A 10,354-nucleotide genomic window follows, 5' to 3' on the forward strand; every position below is an offset into this window, starting at 1 on the left:
GACAGGACACACCCTCTCTCCTTCCCTGGCTTGTCAGCTGAGCCGGCATCCATGAATGGCAAAGCATGCAGAACTGGAGCCCAGACAGCGCTCATCATCCTGTCAACCAGGACAAAGGGAGGAAATTCCATTATGTCACCTTCCACAAGCGAGAGACAGCGACAATTTCCCCTGTAAACACAGCACTGACACTGTTATGATGGATCTCAAGCACTTCTAATCAGTATGGAAGTGGAGAGACTGCGGAAGCTCTTCAGCCTGAAAGATACCAGTCAGCGGGAATTGTGGTCGTCTGTTGTCATTGAAATGACCTGGCTGGGAGCATCCACCACTCCACACCCATCACATCAAACAGATGTGTGTACGGCACCGGCCACCTCTGCACAGCACATTCACGCTGTGCGGTGACTTCGGGTGAGCACTAGAGGTCGGGCACATTTACACTCGGTTGCCACATTTTCACCCTCATTTACTCATTGCCCTCTCTGTGTTTCCTCCCCTCCAAATTACAAAAAGGGGAAAAGGTTTTTACTTCTCCAGTCTTGAAAAGGAAAAGGATGAACTTGTTTTATAGTTTTTAAGAGGGAGATTTTCTTTCTATAGCTTCTTACCAACAACAGCAATGGGCTTGAGTTTCTAATGATTTGGTCAATACTATCCAACTACACAAATGTGTTTAGTTTAAAACTGGCTTTCTCTCTCTCTCCACAAATTGTTTATCTATATATATATAAAAGCCCAGCAACTGGAACGGCGGAATGACCAGAACGACCGAAATGACCGGTGGCTATGACGCACACTGCAGCAGCCAACCCTCCTGATCTTGGCCCCCAACACCCCAACCGGGGGAGGGGCCAGCCGCCAACCACCGGTGGCCCCTCTCCCTGCTGGCCCAGCCCAATGGGCTCCCATTGGGGTGACAGGCCAGACCCCACCCATGCACAAATTCATGCACCGGGACTCTAGTTAATTATAAAGGTAAACACCATCCTTACCATGTGATCAAACTTATCACCAATAATGGGACAAACAGACTTCATATGCTTCCTAATACAATGTATCCAAAAGGACAAAACATCACTTGTCCAGTATTCCTGCCAAAATGGGCAGAACCTGAATGGATACCAGACAAACCCAAATCAGGGAAATTCTACAAAACAACGAGGTTCCACTCTTCAGATATGTCAATGTTGTGAAAAGCAAAGCTGGGCTGAGAAACTGTTCTAGACTGAAAGAAACCAGAGAGAACTGAAGGATAAATTATAGTATTATATCAACATTAAGTTTCAAGAATTTGATGGCTATATTATCCTATATAATAAAAGCCCAGCGACCAAAATGGCAGAACGACCAGCGACCAGAACAATCATGGCCCCTCACCCTGGCCGACAGCCCCCCAGCGAGCAGTTAGGGGCAATCAGGCAGGCAGGCAAGCAGTTAGGGGCCAGCGGTCCTGGATTTTGAGAGGGTGCAGGCTGGGCTGAAGGACCCCTCCCCCTTCCCCCGCCCATGCACGAATTTCGTGCACCGGGCCTCTAGTGGTTTTATAAGACTGTTCTTGTTCTTAGGCGGTCCATGCTAAAGTATCTGGGGAACAGTCTACAATTTACTCTCAAGTATTTAGCAAATAATAATAATGTGTATATGTGTGTATAAGAACATCTACAGAGAGAGAAATAAAACAAATGTGGCAAAATATTAACAGTTGGTGGGTCCAGCTGAAAGATAAGTGGGAGATTGCTGCATTATTCTTACAATTTTTCTGCAGGTTTGAAAATTTCAAAATAATTACCTGTGAGGATGGGGGTGGGGATTCTTCTATTATGTTTATCCAATGAACATGGAGTATCAAAGAAAATACAGGATATCTTTCTGACATCAGAGGTAGGAAGGAAAACACTTTGGGGGGGGCATTTATAATGTAGGTTTGTTTTATTTAAGTTTAATGTTAATTCCATGCTGTGTTTCAGTAAGAACAATACAGGTTCTGTATCTGTGGCTCCAGTCCGATATCCAGTAGTACAAATTAGCTTCAAGTTACACATACTGAACAAAAGAGGTTGAGTGAGTGAAGGAGGGGGGCTGGGGAGAGGGGAAAAGGAGAAACAAAGAATTGAACATGCATGCAGGCTTTTCCATGCCACCGTCAATGCTTCAGAGGGAGAGTAAAAGAAGGAAAACATTTCTTAAACAGAACACCAACACACCATAAAAGGAATGTAGATAAATTACACTGTAATTAAGAATGATTTTTTATCAAATGAAACTTGAAAAAGTCAAAATGCAGAGAAGAGAAGATATCTGCAACATATAAAAACCTATCATGTCTTAGTGTCCAGAATATATAAAGAATACTCTTTACAGTAAGCCATTAGAAATTGAGCAAAATATATAAAACATTTTAGAGTGGAAGAAACACATGGCTTATAAACATAAGAAAAGATGTTCAACCTTAATAGTGATCAGGGAAATGGAAATTAAGACCACAATTAGGAAACAATTTACACTTAGATTGGCAAAACTTAAGTAACTTCTGTTAAGTTACAGGACAAGATGGAAAAATTTTACATCAACACAACTATCACCTGCTAAATGTACAGTCACTTGGGAAAACAACTTGGCATTGTTTTCATAAGCTGTTCACCGAATTCATTTAACTTTCTTCCTAGATACACAGAAAGACTACCTTTCCCAGCCTCCTTTGCACTTACGTATGGTCATGTGACTGAGGTCTGGAACAATGGGATGTAAGCACACATGATTCTACACCACTGTCCTGACTTGCCAATAAAACTTCCTTTGTGAACCCCCAGTCTTTCACTTCCCCTTCTGTTAGCTATTTGTACTCTCCCAGGTGAGTTTGAATGTCTCATTCTCAAGAAGCTTCTATCATCCTGGATTCTGAATGACTGGGTGGAGTGGAGCACAAATCCTCACCCCACCCCCATCCTATCTCCAAAAGACTTTTGATGAATAAGAGTCCTTCTTTTGTGGTAAGCCCCTATGGTTCTATTTGTTTGTTTTCTGTGACAACAGCTAGTGCTACTTTTTAAATAAAAGCTTTAAGTTGAACGTCTGCATATGCTACAACCCAGAAATTCAGTTCTTGGGGCCAATTTTCCAAATTTGGTAAGAAGGGTAGTGTCCCCCAGGTTGGCTAAAAGAGCTTCTTTCAGAATTTTCTCTTTCTTTTATTGCCTTCCCATGGAGGATTGTAGATAACTGAGTTGGATTACTTCCATCTATAAAATAAAGACTATAAAGTCTTTTCACCCTAATCAGAAAAAAAGCATCCTTTTGTCCCTCTATATTCATCAATATGTCATATTTAACAGTTACAATTATTGACAGCTATATAAAACATTTGGTGACAGATAAAATGGCTTCCTATTAAGTGTTTATTCTTTTTTATTGATAATAAGTTGTCTTTCTTATCTCTACCAAGAGAATACAGACCACTAACAAGAGATCAAATCCATTTCTATGGCTTTCTACGATCATTCCTTTTACTCTGGGGCTGTGTTCTCAGTTCTGTCTTTAAACTTCAGCATTCCTAGGAGCTTGGAGCCCCAAAGCAGGGTCATGTTACTTCTGTAATTAGGAAAATATAATTCTAATAGCATCACTTACTATACCCTTTCATTTTTCTTCAAGACAGACTGTGTTACTGTGTGCCTATGACTTGAATCTTTAAAATAGAAAAATTTCAACTACAGAGAAATATTAATCAAAGGATCTGTCTGTATGTAGAGCCAGGCAGGCATCATGCATAATAATAATAATAATAATAATGTATTATAATAACTATAAACATAATTGCTACTTTTATTTAATGCCTACTGTGTATCAGGCATTTCAGTGAGGCCACAATTGGTAGGTGTGCCCTGCACAAAGGTGTCTGGCTGAGGAGCAAGTGGGGGCTGAAATCTATTTGCCAAACTCTTTGTCCTGGGGCAAAGCTGCATCATCCTGTCACATGTGCTAGGAGACGTGCTGCTTACACAGCATTTCTGATCCCTAAGACATCAATGCATTGCACAGCCAGGAAACCCAGGTCCTGAAAAACCATATTTTTTCTCACACAACATTGCCTTTCTCCAGAAAAAGAATCCACAAATTGAATTGTTGTTTTGTAATTCTAAGGATCATCTTAATGGAAATGATTCATCCAGTCGTTTCACAAATACATATTCACCTCCTCTGCACAAGACAAACTTTCGCCGTCTGTGGAGACCGAGAGGGTGAGGCCCACGGAGGCGTCCAGGAGCTGACAACTTCGTGACAAAGACAAGCTGACTGAGCGGTAATGGCCTTAGAGGGGATAGAGTTCAAGAGAGGGCGAACTTTCAGCTCTGAGATGCTGGACGGACATTTGAGGGGAGCCTTGAAGGATGAGAAGATTGAATATATAGAGATGGTGGTGGAATTCCAGGCCAAGGCAAGAGACGTATTATTATAATACATAATACCCATGCAGGGAGATGGAACCTGTTACCCGTGCTCTGGCCTGAGCCTCCTGACCTCCTTTCTCAGGGAATCAGCCTGACTTCCTGCCTTTCCCTTCCCAGCCCAGGCTCCAGGGCCCATCACTGGGTCCCATCTCACACACCCAGCAACACTCAGAGTTTTGACGGAGCCTCACTCCTGACTATCCCCTTCTTTGTACCCACACCGGTCAGTTGAGGCTTGTGAGAGAAAAGTCTCACAGCTGTGATGGGAGAGCTCCAGCTTCAGGGTTCATCCCTCATGGGACCCTCAGCAGCACCCCTGCCCACACCCCCCCACACACACCCCATTTCCTGGGAGCTCTCTGCCCTTCTCCTAACTGCTAAGTCAAAACCACAGCCTTCCTTCGGCTCACCTCCAAGGCCCCCCCTTACTCCCAAAAGGCTTGAGGCAGGGCCTCATCAGCGGCTCACTGCCACCCAGCGGCATCCCAAGTGTCCGTCCCCCTCTACCCCCCACTTCTCCTCCCCCTACACAACACTCCTGGCAGCAGGGAGACTGGGCACCTCCTCCGTTCATCACTCGGATCTCATCTTCGCCAGGAATGTCTCCATGAGCGCCAGCTCTTAACCATCACTCACCAGGACCTCTCCACACATTAGCATAACATGAATGTTTTACAGACAAGTGATTGGTGAAGGAAAGGAACTATCACTTGAAGACTTACTGTGTGCCAGTACTGCCAATAAATCCTCCTATTTAATTCCTGCCCACCTCTGTACCACATGCCTATTTGATATTACTGTGTAGTAACTGCATAAGCTCAGAGAAGTTAGGAAATCCACCCAAGATCACACAGCAAGTAAATGGGGTGGTGATTGAACCCTGGCTCTCTGATTACAATGCTCTCTCATCAGCACAAGATGCAGTGCTCCCGGCAGTCCCCGGAGGCTCCGCAGCCCCCTCTGAGCGTGTGTGGGCTGGCCCAGCACTTTGGGAGGGTGGAAGATTCTCTCAGTTTCTGCAGCGTAATCAACTCCTTTCAACGTTCCTTTCACAGGAGAGAAAGCTGGCCTAATTCTTCCCCTTTTCACATCTAAAGGGTTTTGTTATGCTTTGCTTTTCGTACCTCTCATTCTTCTTGCTTTAAATACCAAATTTTGTAGTAGACCTCGCTGAGTTTCTAACAATGGCTTCTGGTGTTCTAAACTCAAGCAGTGGTTTCTCTGCCCCTGGGAGGCATCATTATGCCTGTAAGACACCCTAATCATTATCCTCTAACAATGTCTGATAGAGGACCCCCGCTGCCCCCCTCTCAGACGCCATCGTAGAAAGAAGCAAGTGAAGGAGGTGTAGCAGATAGAGACAGTTTAAAGTATGCACAGCAGAGAAACCACGGACTGACAAACATGCTCCCCGGGGGGTTGGGGGCGGGGGAGATCTCTGCTCATAGGGACATCAGACTGATCCTAGAAAATAAAACTGTTTTCTTTGGAGGGGACCAGGAGCTGAGCATCCCCCAAGCCTCTGCCTGGGTTCAAGGGTAACAGTGGCAAGATGAACTTGCCTGGGGTGACAGGGGGCGAGGGGGGCAGTTTGCTTCCCCACACCCCCAAACACTCCCACTGAAGCTCTCACCTCCTTTTGACCCAATTCTGAGGGGCGTGCAATCCACTGGCCCGTAAGGCCCCGCTCTGCCTGGGACTTGGCAGAGCTCCTGTGCTCCAGGAAGTGAATCGTTTTCCTCATTCCCACGACGCGAAAGTGTCTTGAGAAACGCAGGGGTGTGCTTGTTACAGCAGGCAGCGTGGAATTCACAAGTCCTGTCCCACACAAGTGGCAGCTCCAGTGGCCAGGGGAAGCCAGCCTGGCTGGACTCAAGTCTGAAGGGCAGGCTGGGCTGTGCCCAACAGCTGGAAATGGGCAGGGAGACTCGGGGATCCTAAGCAGCCCGGCACTCCGTGGTTCTCCATCGTTAGCAAGCATCAGAAACACCTGCAGGGCTAGGGGAGCACAGATGCCTGCCCCCCCTCTCCCCCATCCCCAGAGATGCTGACTCAGCAGGTCAGGAGCATGGCCCATGGGTCTGCATCTCCTGCGAGTTCTCAGGGCTGCCGCCGCCTCTGTTGGTGCCTGCTGCACACTTGGCAGAGCAGTGCCTACTGCTGCTCTGTCTCTGGGCCTAGAACGAGGGAGCCTGAGGGGATTCTAAAGGCCTGCCTCGTGCGGGTGCACAGTCTGTGAGGGGCATGCTAATTGCGTTCATGCTGCACCAGCCAAGCCATGCGCTCTGCCAACGGGCTGTGCTGGCCAGGAGAAAGTTGTCCAGAGAGGGCACCTCCTAATTCACCTACTCAAGGGAAGTACCTTTTCCTAATTTGCACTAAAGCACATACAGTGGAGCCTTGACTTATGAGTTTAATTCGTTCCGTGACGAAGCTCGTAACTCAAATTACTCATATGTCAAATCTTTAAGTGAACGAGTGAGATGCGTGATGCTGGGCTGATGTTGTGGCGTTCGCTGTGACAATTGCTGCGCCAACTAGCGGTGGGGTATCTGAAGCTGGCTTGTAACCCAAATTTTAGCTCGCAACTCAAAGCAAAAAATTGGCCGAGAGACGGCTCGTATCTCGAAAAACTTGTTAGTCGGGACACTCGTAAGCGAAGGCACCACTGAATAGGCAGCTGTGGCCCTAAAAAATGCCCTTTACCCCCAAGATGCATAACAGGACATCAAGTGAACGCCCGCTCTGAGCCCTGCCAAGGGCATCTCAGGTCACAGGTGATCCTGGTGCGCCATGGGCAGGGAGGAGTTGGCTTTTCCACCCTCAGTTCTTGCCTCGCATTGAGGTTATTTAATCACATTTAGGACAAGTCATTGCCAAGGCCTTAAGGGTGATCGAAGCATGTGGTTCTGTCACTTCCTGCACAACCTCAGACCACCGGGCAGGGAACTGCTGCCCAGGAGAACTGTCCTGCAGCTAATGCATCTTGCCTGCCATAAGCACCTTCCACGGTGTTCCAGGCACTGATGGAGGCATGCTCTCAAGCAGTCTCTCCCCCCCCCCCCCCCCCACCCCCCCAGCAACTGGCTCGACTGGCCAGAGCTCCCCTCCGCTCTGTATACCTTCCTCACTGCCCACAGCAGGCTGACCCCCTCTGGAACGCTGTGCCACCTCTGCCAGCTGAGCTCTGTGTGTTCCCGAACCTATGGGTGCCAGCTGCGTGTGGCACTGTGATCAAGTCATTTCAGTAACTATCCCATAAACTGGTGAAATGTGAAAGGAAAGAAAACTTTTGTTTCCATGAAAATTAAGTTGATTGCTTTGCAAAAGTTCAATGAAGGCACGTTTCCAACAAAGATTACTGTCAAATTAGCAACGGAGACAAATGTAAGAAATCAAGGAGGGGCACACGGAAATCTAAAAGAACACTATCGTCAGTTGCTTTCCGCGCGTCTTGAGTTCTCCGTTTGAAGACCCTGAAGTTAGAATCGGACATTTCTCATGGGAATGGTCCACGTGAGAAAGATGAGGGGGATCTGGAATAAGCAGGGCCCACACCTGAAAACAAGGTTTTGGCCTAAATCAAAAGAGTGGGGAATGAATGTCAGTTCATACGTTTTCAGTGAAAATACATTTAAGTCAATATGGGAAAACAGTGCTGGAAACAGCGAAACCAGGTGTGCCGGTCACTCTGCCCCTTTCCAGCTGGGTGAGCTTAGACGAATAATTGTTCTGAGCCTCAAGATCCTCCCTGTGAGTGGGAAGAGAACCTTGTGTGAGGAAAATGCAATGCACGAATATTGGCGGCTACTGTTGGGAACCAGCATCCCTTCACCACCCGACTCAGGGGTGGGTCTGCCATTTCTTTGTGAGAGCCCACCCCATTCTCACTCTCAGCCTGGGAGCTTCCAGGGCAGCACCCCTGACTCAGGATGGGGATGCCCACACACTACCCACCTGGCCACCCATGTTGTTTCAAGGACGGCACACGGCTAAAGTGTGGGCAACGGGTACTAGTGAGACTCCATTCCCTCCAGGATTTTGAATTATCAGGGGATTGACCTCTCTCCTCTCCTGGCTGGGGTATGGTGATGACATAAGTCTGAGGGCAACTGGAAAAAAGAGGACAGAGCCAAATCAGAGAGAGACCCAAGAGCAGAGGTGGGGGCTGGGCATCACTTGAACCCCGAGTCAAGCCATTCCTGAAGCCAGGCTTTCCATTGCGGGAGCTGATACAGTCCTCTTCCGCCGTGTTTACCTCCTCCAGAAGCCGGTGCCACGACAACGAGCCGCCTGCAAGTTGTTTCTGTGGAAGATGGCTGCAGGAAGCACTGGAGGAGGCGTGGGGAGAGAAGCAGGGAAGGGAAGAAGGCCAGTGAGGGGGCATTACCTGGCAGGTTCCCTGTGGCTGCTGGAGCGTAATCCCGCGGGGAAGCTCTGGGAAGCAGCGCAAAGCACCCCAACTCAGAGTTACCCCAGCGAGGGGCACAGGAGCAGGTACATGTACCCATGGTCCCATCTGCCGCTGGCTGAGGCCGGCTCTGGGATGCAGCAAAGGGCATGACCTCCCTAGCGCCGCTGGCCTGACCCGGGCACAGCAGAGTGGACCTCTGCTTCCCTCGGACGGAGTGACAGGGGCTGGCAGCTGGCCGCCGGGCTGGTGCTCAGGAGCACACGGGGCTGGGAGGACATCGCAGGTGTCAGCAGCGTCTGCCACAGTGGGGCTCTCTGCTACTTGCTGAAGAAAGCCCTCATCAACACTTCAAGGTGCTTAGCACCATGCCTGGGACGGAGTGAGCACTCAACAAGTACAATCGTCACCAGTGTGACTATTATGGTGACTGACCAGTAGTGGGCATGATGGAGACCCTGCTTGCCATGTGATGACAGGTCTCGGTAACCTAAGAGCTCTTCCAAAAGGAAAGAAGTGATGCCTCAGAAGCCCCTCCCCAGCCCCCGGGCACAGCTGTGGGTTCTGGGGCACCGCCCATTGCTGGCCCTCCCGGTGGCAGAGGGCACCTGAAGCCTCAGCCAGCCCTCAGCACCAGCGGGCCTGCAGGAACCCCTGTCCGCGGGCCCCCTAGGCGAGCACGGAGAAGGTGGGCAGCTGCCCGGGCAGGGCCCGGTTATGCAGATTGAGAAAACATGTACCAGAGACCTTTTGGGGGTTTTCCGATCTTGGTTGCAGTTCTTGCTTTCCTTCTCAAAGCCTGGATGAAGAAACTGATAGAAGATTGAAGCTATGGCTCATTAATAATTAATTGATTGATTGGGGAAAAGTACTTAAATGTTTCAAGGTTTTGGCCTGAGAGATTTCACTACAATAGTCCAAACATCTGTCAGGAAGAGAATCAGCCGCATTGAGGTCATGCCCCATTAATCTGCCTGGGTCATGAGACGGGTTCGGGGCCTGGAGCCAGAGGAGCTGCATGGGTTTGGGCAGTGCCCACCTGTCCCCAAGCTGGCCAGAGAGGCCGCCCTCCTCCTGCACCCCAGCGGCTCCTGAGTCCCAGGGTCAGATGAGCCAGGTACCTGGGAAGCGCTTCATGGCCTGTGAGGTTGGAACTTTCCTTATCCCCATTTTACAGATGAAGCAACTGAGGTACTGAAAGGGCACACAGCTAGTAAATAATAAAGCAGAGGTTTGAACCTGAGCATTCTGACTGCAGAGGCCACTGAGCAATACAGTTTAGAATATCATGCTTTGAACACAGTTTTAGGTACAAGCCTTCTCTGGAAGATTGGCGAGTCTCCGACAGTCTTCCTCTGGCCCCCTCAGTCACATGCAACCTGAGCCAGGTCACCGGTAAACGCCTGCCGGCATACTGTTTGAGTCCTTTTTAGTGTCCTTTCGGTTGGGAACATTCTGCAGAGAGCCGCCAGTTTTCTCCTACGAGCCCTGC

The sequence above is a fragment of the Myotis davidii genome, unplaced genomic scaffold (assembly GCF_000327345.1).
Source record: "Myotis davidii unplaced genomic scaffold, ASM32734v1 scaffold135, whole genome shotgun sequence".
Lineage (NCBI taxonomy): Eukaryota > Metazoa > Chordata > Mammalia > Chiroptera > Vespertilionidae > Myotis > Myotis davidii.